Source organism: Pelophylax lessonae (assembly GCF_965119305.1).
Source record: "Pelophylax lessonae genome assembly, chromosome: 12".
Lineage (NCBI taxonomy): Eukaryota > Metazoa > Chordata > Amphibia > Anura > Ranidae > Pelophylax > Pelophylax lessonae.
The window spans coordinates 178,559,190-178,572,188 of NC_138779.1; the positions used below are offsets into that span (position 1 = coordinate 178,559,190).

Below are 12,999 nucleotides of genomic sequence, written 5' to 3' on the forward strand. Positions count from 1 at the left end.
TCAGAGCGACTTGCATAGACTTCCATTATGTGATGTCCATGCAAGTCGCTCCGAAGTCGTGGTGCATGGTAATGCACAAGTCACCCCCGAAGTCGTGCAGAGTCGTGTCGCCTTAGTGTGAACCGACTCTTATTATACACTGGCGGTGATCCGCACAGTTTGTAACACACATAGTTATTTCAGTCCGAACTTATGCTTTTTGTGACAGTATTTATATGGTGGGTAGGGGATCATTTTGGTGCACAGTGTGGCAATTATAAGCGTTACAATACTGTAATTGTAATTTAACTTTGACACAATAAATACATGTTTTATCCATTCCATTAAGTCTAGTGTCCGCCAAACTAACCGATTGGTTATCCATAGAGGAAGCCTAACTCCTACTAGGACTTAAAGCAGAGTTCCACCCATGAGTGGAACTTCTGCTCATTTGCTTCCTCCCCCCCTCTGGTGCCACATTTGGCACCTTTCAGGGGGGAGGGGGGAATGGGTACCTGTTTTTGACAGGTACCCTTCCCCACCCCCGGGGGAGGGCGCCGTGGCGCCCTCCCTTGGAAGTTTGGCCCCCTCCTCCTTCCCCCCCCACCAAGCCAATCCAAATGCACAGAGTGCTTTGCGCATGTGCAGTAGGGACCCGCCCGTGAAGCCGCAAGGCTTCACTGCTGGGTTCCCTTACCAGCAATGGCGGCGGCAGCACCCGACAGTCGATGGAAACATCGGCTGCAGTGCCGACATCGCTGGACTCCAGGACAGGTAAGTGTCCTAATATTAAAAGTCAGCAGCTACAGTAAGGTAAAGCTGCTGACTTTTAATTTTTGAAGGGGGGGGGGGGGGCAGAACTCCGCTTTAACCAAATTTCTTTTGTCTACATATGTACATGGGGACAGACACCTTCACCTAATCATAATACGGCTCCTGTAAATTATCAGAGCTCAGTGGATGTGCCTGGCTGCCACTGTCTCAGTCCATGGACACCGCAGACAGTTTAATTGAAAACTGTAGGGATGCATCAAGCAAGGTAATTGTATCATTACTAGCACTACATGCTGCATCCACTTACTAGTAAATGTATATAATCTCAGGCTATATGCTCTGATTGTCAGCTCAACTGCAGAAGTTAATTGAGTCTGGGCTCCTCACAGCCTACTGTGCCAAATGACTACAGCCAGTTAATGGGGGAATGAGGTGAGGGGTTCACTGCGCCTCGCTGCAAAATCAGCATTACCCAAAACTGCTTCCAGAGAATTATCTGCATTTAGTTCACAGGGGCCATTGGCTGAGGGCTTATAATGGTACGTATCCTGTGCTGGTTGAAATGTCTTGAAACAGTCCTGTACCGGTGATTTTCAGTAAATTAACCACTTGTCAACCACCCCACGCAGATTTACTGTGGCAGGGCGGCTCGGCTGCGCATAATCACGTAGATCTACGTGATTATGTGCATGCAGTCTCTGATCAGACATAGCGGGAGCCAGACCACGGGAGGAGCCACCTGGCCACCTGCGATCTTCACAGAAACTGACAGGAGAGCCGCCTGCCTATGTAAACAAAGCGGGCGGCTCTTCTGTCAGACAGGCACAGTGGGATCGTATGTCTAAGCTAAGCTGAAACACCATTCTTCTGTGTGCCTGTCACAGAGTCCCCCCAACAGTTAGCAAGCACAATTAGGCATACATTTAACCCTTAGATCACCCCCCCCCCGTATTAACCCCTTCCCTGCCAGTGTCATTTATACAGTAACAGTGCATACTATTTAGCACTGATTACTGTAATAATGTCACTGGTCCCCAAAAAAGTGTTAAAAATGTCAGAAGGGTTCCAACCTGTCAGCTGCAATGTCGCAGTCCCGCTATAAATTGCTGATCGCCTCCATTACTAATAAAAACAAACAAAAAAAAGTCCAAAAATCTATCTTGTAGTTTGTAAACACTATAACTTTTGCGCAAGCCAATTAAAATACGCTTTTTCTGGGGGGGGGGGGGGGGGTTTACCAAAAATATGTAGCAGAATACAAATTGGCCTAAACTGATAAAAAAAATTTAGATTTTTAAAAAAAGAAATTTATTGGGAATGTTTTATAGAAGAAATGAAAAAATATTATGTTTTTTTCAAAATTGTCGCTCTTTTTTTGTTTATAGCGCAAAATCTAAAAAATGCAGAGGTGATCAAATACCAGCAAAAGAAAGCTCTGTTTGTGGGGGAAAAAAAGGACATCAATTGTATTTGGGTACAGCGTCACACGACCGCGCAATTGTTAAAATAATGCAGTGCCGAATCGCAAAAAAATGGACTGGTCATTAAGGGGGTAAAACCTTCCGGAGCTGAAGTGGTTAAACCCTCCACGGCTCAGTGTATTAATTCAGCAAAAGCCGTGTGATGCATTCATTCAAAGCATTATTAAACCTAAAACCGAAAGTGTCATAGATTGCAGTTTACCAATCATTAGATCTGGTGATCTGACCAGTAAATTACCTCCTGTATTAGAGTGCCTCCACTCTGGATGAAGGAGCACAGGAGGCAGAGCAGACAACAGCATTTTCAGTCTGGAGGGTGGGGAGTGTTAGATGTACTGACAGATTTAAAGTGTTACTAAACCCACAACAGTAGAATCAGTGTGTATATGCAGTAAAGCATGCTTCTTATACTCACTGTGAAACCTAAGGGGTTAATCCTCCGTATTGTGTAAAAAGACTGTTTGATCCTCCCCTTCTTTTACTGTCTTCAATCCATCTCCTGATAGTACAGAGCATTGGGGACAAGCTGCACATGCTCAGTTTAGAGTATATTGCTAGAGAGTTTTTTTTTTTTCCTTGGGAGAGTGCATGTGATCAACACAGGGCCAATCAGCACTCTCCATACAGAGGGTCAGGGGTCCTGTAGCCTCATAGGACAGGCGGAGTAGAATAAAAACTCCTCCTACAAGCTTTACCCAGACACTGATAGAAGTCACATGACTGCTATATACTGCTAGTGAGAAAAGGTATTTAGCAGTTTATATTTACTAAAATAAATGCATTTCCATGTTCTGTGTACTGTAAGGATATAGTGAATGCAGGCTCCTGGGTTTAGTAACACTTTAAAAGAGAAGTATGGGGTTTGGAGGTTTTGCAGATTTATACTTTCCTAGGTGGATGCAGCATTGGTTCGATGCTGCATCTGTGCCCCGCCAGCTCTAACACTAAAACCGGAGGTTCTGAAGAAGCTTGCTAGGAATTTGGGCAGGCGAAACATGTAAACAGTGGGATACACCACCGCAGTCCCAAAAGCACCTCTCCACAGGGGATAGATGGACGGAACCTGCAGTCCTAATAACAAAGTATGATCTCCACGGGAGCGGAGCACAGATAGCAGACACAGTGGAGCAGCTGATGGTAATGGCAATGCACAGTGATTGGGGGGGGGAACAACCAGTCCTCCTGTAAGGGGCCCGGGTACACAGGGGAATTGGTGCAGTCGGGTGGAGGGGCAATTACAGTAGGAAACCCTGTGCGGGTATCTGCCACAGCTGAAAGCCAGTTTCTCCCCTTCCTGCCAGTTTTCAGCTGCTGCAGGGAGAGACACAGACACAGCTCATGGTTCCTGTAATTGCTTTTCTGACGCCAATCCTCCTCCCTGTTCTGTTCTGTTTCTGATCCCCCCCTCCTCCCCATAAAGTTCATCTGGCTCAACCAAAAGAAAAAAAAAAAAGTATTGAAAACCCAACCATACAATCCCATATTCACAATCCTATACCCGAAGTGGATCCAGAGGAAGGCGAAAAACCCCAGCAAAGCATGATCCAAATTGCTACAGCAGGGGGAAAAAAATTCCTTCCTGATCCCCCGAGAGGCAATCGGATATTCCCTAGATCAACTTTTCCTAAAAAAAAATTGTAGTATCCACTTATATTAAACCCAGAAAAGAATCCAGGCCTTTTTTATAGAAATCTAGTGAGCTGGCCAGAACCACCTCTGGAGGGAGTCTATTCCGCATTTTCACAGCTCTTACGGTGAAGAAACCTTTCCGTATTTGGTGACGAAATCTGTTTTCCTCCCATATCCCCCTATAATCTCCTCTTCACAAGGGAGAATAAATTCAGTTCCTGTAATCTTTTCTCATAGCTGAGCTCCTCCATGCCTCTTATCAGTTTGGTTGCCCTTCTCTGCACTTTCTCCAGTTCCCCGATATCCTTTTTAAGAATCGGTGTCCAAAACTGAACTGCATATTCCAGATGAGGTCTTACTAGTGAATCAGGATTTTGTGACTAAAACTTGTGAAAAGTTATTGAATTCCATAAATAATCTAAAATATTATTCATGCTCTCAGAAATAAACTGCATCATAAAAAAATGAAAGCTGTTAGCATGCCATTGAAGGAAAAGCATGCAATGATCGCAGTTTACATATCTTTATAAAGAGGAAGCACATGTTACAATGAAACCAGAGATAAAGGAATTTTTTCCACGTCAAGTAACTCTAAGAAAATGCTGGGAAAGTTTCAACATCACAGAAATGTTATTAAAATGTATGAGGACAGAACGGATGAATTGCAGCCTCCACTTGAACCAGCAGAGCAGTGCTCAAGTCTGCCCAGATCTGTATGGAGAGCAGAAGACATTCCAATGTTCACCAACCAAGGAAATGGCTCATGGTTTCATATTAGGGACCAATCCTGTTTAATTTATTCATAAATGACCTAGAGGATGGGGTAAACAGCACAATCTCCGTATTTGCAGACGATACTAAGCTAAGCAGGCCGATATCTTCTATGCAGGACATGGAAACCTTACAAGCGGATCTGAACAAAATAATGGGGTGGGCAACTACATGGCAGATGAGGTTGTAAAGTAATGCACTTGGGTGTCAGAAATATGAATGCAAGCTACTCACTAGGGGGGGAACCTCTGGGTGAATCTAGGATGGAAAAGGACCTGGGGGTACTGGTGGACAACAGACTTGGCAGTGGCATGCAATGCCAAGCCACTGCAAGCAAAGCCAACAGAATACTGGGATGTATAAAAAAGGGGATTCACTCCAGAAATAAAGAGATTATTCTTCCACTCTACAAGACTCTGGTCCGGCCACATCTAGAATATGCCGTCCAGTTCTGGGCACCGGTCCTCAGAAAGGATGTGCTGGAACTGTAGAGAGTCCAGAGAAGGGCAACAAAGATAATTAGGGGAAAGGAGGACATCAGCTATGAGGAAAGACTACAAGCATTAAACGTATTCTCTCTGGAGAAGAGACGCTTGAGGGGGGATATGATATCAATTTACAAATACCATACTAGTGACCTTAGCATAGGGAACAAACTTTTCAGAGAAAGGGAATTCGATAGGACACGGGACCACTTACTAAAACTAGAGGAGAAACGGTTTAACCTTAATCTGCGTAAGGGTTTCTTTACTGTCAGAGCAGTACGGATGTGGAATTCTCTTCCACAAGTAGTGGTATCAGCAGGGAGCATCAATAGCTTCAAAAAACTTTTAGATGGGCACCTTAAAGACCACAACATACAGGGGTATACAATGTACGGTTAACAGCAAACACACACACACATGATAGGCTGAACTTGATGGTCTTTTTTCAACCTCACTAAGTATGTAACTATATTAAATTAAATAAATAAACAGTGCTGCGCAGATATATAATCATAAATTGCACTACATATATCAAATCCGTGTGTAATGCAATATTAAAGTGCCAAATAGTGCCAATAGATATATATGAATAAAAGCAAGTATATAAAAGTGAAAAAGGTATAAAAGAGTCCAGTGTAAAATTATAAATAGACGTGCTGAAAATTAATAAATGGGTATAGTCCAAACAATCATAAAAGTGATCTGTGCTCCCAAAGATGTGTGACCAGAGTGTCACAGTAGAAAGCCACAACCGTGCACCACCTTGTGAATGGGCGCTCACCTCAGCTCTTTAAAGAAAACGCATGAGTAAAGAAATCCTATGGGACAACCATCCGCATCTTTAAGACTCCTCTTATCCACAGCTGAGAACTGGCTTGCAGTATCACTCCAAGTGACATAATAGGGAAACAGAGAGACTTGCAATAGTGCATGAAATCATCAACACTGCAAGCTCTGGTGGTCTATATTAAATTGCTCCCTTGTAGTGCAGAGGATGACCGTCCTAGGGTGGTATTGTCAATTTCTTACAGATATTGAGCACTTAGTTCCTCCATGGCACGGCCATCCCATGCATTCTCTGGAAGTTGATGACGGAACCTTAGAGGACACCTGAATTTGGGGCAGTGGAGGATGAAATGTACTTCAGCAACGACACACTGAGGAACGCAAATGTTGCACCCAATAGTCTGGGCTGTCCAATAAGGGTCTGTGCACACTGCAACATGTGTGTTGAGCGCAGATAAACACACAAGCATTGACATGTGTTGGCATGCTGCGTCGAGTTTGAGCCTGCACTTTCCTAGAATGCGTAAAGGTTCTACGGCATGGCAGAGGAGCCAAACTTGTGCTGGCCTGCTGCTTTTCCCTGGGCTTTAACCACTTGCCGACTGCCGCATGACTATTTACGTCGGCAGCAGAGCCAGATTAACGTAGGGGCTATTGGAGCTGCAGCTCCAGGCCCCTACCTTTTTATATAGGCCCCGGGTTGGCCATATTCACTGTTACCGCTCTTCTGTCACTTGTAAACACAGAAGTCTGGCTTCTATGCTCGCTTCCCCAGGCAGCTCCCTCAGAACCTCCCCACACAGCACGAAGGCCGGACAAGGAGGGACAGTTGCCGATGCATGGATGTGTTTATGGGCTTCAGAGACAGCATCCCATGTTGAATTAGGCATGCATGGCTGCACCCTTCCTCCTCTGGGTGCATGCCAAGGCACGGCCCTTAAGGCCCTTCAAAATCCTCAGCACCAAGCCCATGATGCTCTTAATCCGGCCCTGGTCGGCAGTCAGCCCCTCACAGGCAAAGTGACGTAGATCTACGTCGCTAGCCTGTGAGGGTCTAGGGAGCGAGCGCGCGCCCCCGGAGGCGCGCTCCCGCTCCCACGTAGTCACGGACCCCCCCGCGCATGTGACCGGCGGACCTGATGTCCGCCGGTCACTCGGCGATCATCGCTGCGGAGGGAGAAAGTCAGGCGGCTGATGTAAACAAGCCGCCTGTCATTCTCCCCTGTGTAGAAACAGTGATCATACGGTTCTACTATGTAGGACCGTTGATCACTGTTCCTACAGCTCAAGCCACAGCCAATCACAGTTAGAAGCACGCCCCTAGGGACCCACACAGCCCCTCCCTCTCAAAAAAGTTAACCCCCTCACTGCCAGTGTAATTTTACAGTAACAGTGCATATTTATAGTACTGATTACTGTAGTAATGTCACTGGTAACCCCAAAAGTGTCAAAAATGTCAATCAAGGGTCCGATCTGTCCGCCGCAATTTCGCAGTACCGCAAAAAAAAATCGCAGATCGCCGCCATTACGCGTTAAAAAAAAAAAAAAAAAAAATGACAAAAATCTTTACCTTTGTTAGTAAACGCGATAACTTTTGCGTAAACCAATCAAAATACGCGTTTTGCAATTTTTTTTACCAAACATATGTAGCATAAAACAAATTGTCTGAAAATGTTAAAAAATTTTGATTTTTACATTTTTTATTGGGGGAATTTCATATAAAAAAATGTGAAAAATATTGCTATTTTTGCAAAATTGACGCTCTTTTTTTGTTTAAAGCACATGATCAAAAAATCGCACAGGTGATCAAATACCACCAAAAGAAAGCTCTGTTTGTGGGAAAAAAAGGACGTCAAATTCGTTTAGGTACAGCGTCGCACGACCGCGCAATTGTCCGTTAAAGTCACGCAGTGCCGAATCGCAAAATAGGAACCTGGTCAGGAAAGGGGTAAAATCTTCCAGGGCTTAAGTGGTTAAGGCTTTAGTGTTGACGCATTATCATGCAATACACTGAAAAAAAAAAATAGATTTTGCTTTCCTTTTTTTTGCCTACATATATCAATGCACATCAGCACAACACACCAGCGTAAACTGATCACAATCATATAACTTAGGTCCTTGCGTTGAAAAAAATGAACCAACGCATCTAGTGTGAATGAACCCTAAGATGGCACCTACATTGTTCATATATTATATTTAATGTCCATTTAAATGCAGTAAAAAATACAAGGACTTCATCCAATTGATCGTGTGTTTTATTGACTTAACCTATTATAAAAGAGACATGTTCCTAGCTAGAGGACCCACACTATTAGTAGCGCTCTGTACCTTCATCTTATAAATAAACTGTTGATACTCACTGTTAAGGCTCCTATGTTCCTTTGCCAGAAGAAAAAGCCAAGCTTGTGACTTGTTTACGAAACACGAAATAAGTTGGAAGCAGTAAATTTATGCTGTGAATTCTGCTGGAGCTACCAGAGAATAGACAAGAAAAAAAAAAAAGTCCTATGACGCTGAGGAAGGAAAGTAGTCATTATGGAACAATGAGTCATACCTAGACCTTACTACATCCAGTCTTGTAATGTTCATAATGGAAAAAGCTTCCAGAGCCATAGGGACACCCGTTTTCTAGAACAGGTAAGCCGATAAATATTAATTACCATACTTTTTTTTAGGGCAGTGTCTAACATCTCCTGAACCCAGAAGGTTTTCAAAGAATTTTGAAAAGAAGGTCGGCAGCCCCCAGATTTCATTAGGGAAAGTTTTAGGTTACAGAGATATCTGAGCACCACTAATTGAAACGCTATTCAATTCATTTTTAGTAGAACTATAGGCAAAACATTTTTTTTTTTCATTTTGGATAAATTAAGGGCCTACATTTGCGTCCCATTAGGGAAATTTCCATTCACTTTCTATCCCATAACCAAAACAGGAAGTGAAAAGAAATCCCTGCAAATTAAAGTGGAGTTCCACCCTAAAATTTATCTTCGGTCCATCTTCTCGCTCCGGGTCACCTGAAACACAAATGGATAATCGCAATTTTTTTTTTTTTTTACTTACCTTGTTTTAGAAGAAAATATACTCACCTTACTTCCTCTTCCTCCCCTCGGCGGCCACGGCCCGTCGTCACTTCCTGGCTTGCAATGATTCCTGGGAGCTGAACGTCATCGCTCCCAGGAATCAATGCGCCTGCACCGACCCCGACGTCAGTTCCGGTTCCATGCTAAACAAGGCATGCCCAGAAGCTGTGCAGGGATGACGCTGCAGCCCCAGAACTGACGTCGGGGGCCGGTGCAGGCGTGGGACCGAAGAGGACGGAAGAGGACGCAGAAGAGGATCGCGCGGGCTTCAAGCTGCCCACACCTGAGATGGCAGCGCTGGACAATACTTTTTTCAAGGTAAGTATTTCTTCTAAAAGGTAAGTGCAACCCGGGACAGTTCAGAGGCTATCCATTGTGGAATGCACTAGCCCTGACTGTCCCGGGTGGAACTCCGCTTTAACAGAATCCCTTGGGGCCCACAGGTCACCAGAACTAGTGTCCCCTCTATTACTTTTCTGGGGACAACCCAAATGTGGGATTTTCTTTTCATTTCACTTAATGATAATTGTAAACAGGACATACAGTATATAGAGGGGGAATTTCTCTAATGGAAGCACAGACAGCAATAAAATCCTAATAGGTGTTCTAATCCCTCTCCACTGTATCCAAAACTAAAGAAAAAGTTTTGCCTTCAATTATACTTTAATAGTCAAAGCAAACTCACCCATCTTTGTCTCCATGCTTTAATTCGTTGAAAAATCACTTTGAACCCCCCCAACATTTCTAGCTGCACTCATCCTGGATAAGGCCCCTTTCACACTTGTGCGACCTAAAAGGCACGCAATTTTACAGCGATGTTGCCGTGGTTTTGTTGCCGCGATTTTGACTGGACTTGAAGCAATGTCTTATGTCTTTGGACCTTAAAACGCATTAAAATAGGCCCATAGTAGTGCAGGGACTACTTTGAGGTCGTTGCAACTTGAAGTCGTACAGATATGAACGGTACTCATTGGAAATCATGGAGTACAACTTGTCATACAACTTTGCAGTCCCAAATCGCAGGACAAGTCACACAAGTGTGAAAGGGGCCTAAGAGCAATGATTTACACACCTGTACTCAATCAGTGTCCACCATCAAGTGGATATAGGAGGAGTCCCCTGTAGTGCATTTGCACATCCTTCCCAGCAAGGAGTATTATCTTCAAGGGTTAGAAAGGCTGGATTCATCTCTTTTTCATGGATAGTGTAGGACCCACTGATAATGGGGTACTTTGACGCAGTAGTGGGCTTGAGCACGATATGGCCATATGGTGGGACCAAACCCCCATTTTTATTTATGGATTGTCTTTAGATTTGGTAGTTATTTCTTTTGCATTTGCGCGCTATTCTTTTTTAATATAAATGATTTAATGTAGCATTGACTTTCTGGAATCCGCCTGCCCTTAGCTCAGGCATGGAGACAGGAGGGAGTGCTTAACTCAAAAAGCCCTTCCTACCCTCCTCCAGGGAAAGAACAACAAAATGCCATCAAGACTCGTGAGATGTACAGTATGACATAATTTTGACCTAGTCCAGAAACCAGGAAGCAAGTGAAAAAATATTGAAAAAAACATTAAAGTAAATAGGATAAACCTTCCTATCTATTTACTAAGGGTAGTAGCCATAGGCGTGCGCAGAGGGGTGCCGGATACACCCTAATTATCTCGGGCACCACTGCCATTCAGTGTACAGAAGTGGGTGGCATACATGGGCGCCGAGGGAAGGGGAGCCCACTGTGCCTTGTCATGCAGTACAGACCCCGAATGATCCATTATTTTATTTGCAGCACTGGATCCACTGCATTATCTCCTTTGCCAGTCGGGAAGGGGGGGAGGGATGCCCATGAGCTAGGGAAAGGTGCACTGTGCACTACCAATCTCATCTGATCGGCAATGCCCAGTACAGTGTATTCAAAAAGGACGGAGGACGCTCAATCTGTTCCACCTTCCATCCTTCCCCTGCTGAGTCTGCCCCCCCCCCCCCCCACACACACACTCCAACCCCTGATTTGCACACGCTGCTGTGAAAGGACTTGTAATGAAGGTGGCAGATTTAAATATACAGCGCACAGCAACTATAGATCATGGCTGCCTGTGCCTAGGGGAGACCAGCCTGGGGCCATGATTCTGAGTAGCAAAAATTTTTTAACATCCCCCCCTTTTCCCTCTCTTTCTCACCCCCTCTCTCTCTCTATCACCCCCTTCTCTCTCACCCCCCCTCTCTCTCTCACTGGTCTTTGTCTCTTTTACCCCTCTTTCTCTCTCTCCTTTCTTTCTCTCTACCCCTTCTCTCTCCCTCTCACCCTCTCTCTCACTTTCTCATCCCCTCTCTTACCTTTCTTCTCTCTCTATCTTACCCTTACGCTCTCTCTCAACCCCCTCTCTTTCTCCCCCCTCTTTCTCTCTCTCTCTCTCTCGTCCCCTATCTCTTTCACCTCCTCTCTCTCTCCCCCCTTTCTCTTTCACCCCCCTCTCTCCCCTCTCCCTCTCTCACCCCCCCCCTCTATCTCTCTTACCCCCCCTCCTCTCCCTTACCCCCCTCTCCATCTCTCTTTCACCCCCCCTCTCTCTCTCACTGGTCTTTGTCTCTTTTACCCCTCTTTCTCTCTCTCCTTTCTTTCTCTCTACCCCTTCTCTCTCCCTCTCACCCTCTCTCTCACTTTCTCATCCCCTCTCTTACCTTTCTTCTCTCTCTATCTTACCCTTATGCTCTCTCTCAACCCCCTCTCTTTCTCCCCCCTCTTTCTCTCTCTCTCTCTCTCTCTCTCGTCCCCTCTCTCTTTCACCTCCTCTCTCTCTCCCCCCTTTCTCTTTCACCCCCCTCTCTCCCCTCTCCCTCTCTCACCCCCCCCCCCCCTCCTCTATCTCTCTTACCCCCCCCTCCTCTCCCTTACCCCCCTCTCCATCTCTCTTTCACCCCCCCTCTCTCTCTTATCACCTCTCACTCTCGCTCTCTCTCACTTTCTCATCCCCCCCCCCTCTCTCTCTCTCTCTCCCCTCTCTCTTTCACCTCTATAACCCCCACTTTCTCCCTCTGACAAGCTCTGCCATAAGATGTAAAATGTTTTGAAAATTAGGAAATTTTTTAATGCATTGCAAAATGTTTGTTTACATTTATCTAAAGAGTGTGTGTCTGTGTATATATATATATACATACATACACATACCCACATGCATGTGCGTTTGAGTTTTGGGGTGCACACCCTAATGGAATAGGCTGCGCACACCTATGGTAGTAGCATACGAATTAAAAATAGTTAATACTGATTGAGAGAGTTTAGTTTCTTGCTAACAACTGAACAAATCTATTTGGCCTAGTTTACACTCACAACCAGGGGTAAAAATAGGCACCTCATCTCTTTAAACCATGATATATATTACTTACACAGAATCTAAGGCTAATATAATGCACATAAGGCACTAAGTGAGTTTAATTACCACCTTAATCAACCACAGAACCTGTGTAATTAATGTGTGGCCTGGTTTAAAGGGATTAGGTGGCAAGGCCCCCCCCCCCCCCCGAACTATCCCCTAAACTGCAAGACAGACAGGGTTGTACATATTGTCATAGTCACAGCAAAAAATATGCTCCCTGTCCCATTCAATGGGCAGCCCTGCCACTGGACACGACCAGTTCAAGTGAATAGTGCCATACCACAGCTGCCCTGTGGCCGTGAGAAATGCATGCATTTGTTTCACAGTGGTGAGGTTGTTTGGGGGCTAAGGGGGGTGACATATCGTCTCTCAGCCGCCTGTCAACTGCCCTGTTTAAGGGCGCGGCAAAAATTGCCGCTAGTATAACCAAGCCCTTAAAGTGTCTTTCACACTAGACAAGTTTCAATTCCCTTAGTCAAGCATTTTAACACAGACACCCAGTGCTGTATTTTGGCCTAGGCCAACAAGGCCCAGGCCTAGGGCGGCATTTTGCAGGGGGGCAGCAAAAAAGCCACCCCCTCCACCGGAGACTCTTTTGGCCACTGGTTGCCTCTCTCACCTCTCTCTCTCTCTAACACCC

At 45.1% G+C, this 12,999-nt stretch overlaps 1 protein-coding gene across 2 annotated transcripts in view; it reads right to left on the reverse strand.

The window, feature by feature from the left end:
* The window catches only part of LOC309568012 (tetraspanin-4-like), a 202,304-nt gene that overhangs the window by 104,650 nt on the left and 84,655 nt on the right, over positions 1 to 12,999 (reverse strand). Inside the window, exon 1 of one of the 2 annotated variants that reach the window (XM_082273580.1) lies at positions 8,266 to 8,377. The exons of the other annotated variant lie outside the window; for it this stretch is intronic. The gene's annotated coding sequence lies outside the window, so the exon portion shown is untranslated. Of the gene's footprint in view, positions 1 to 8,265; positions 8,378 to 12,999 lie in introns of those variants that run through there. 2 annotated transcript variants of the gene reach the window in all.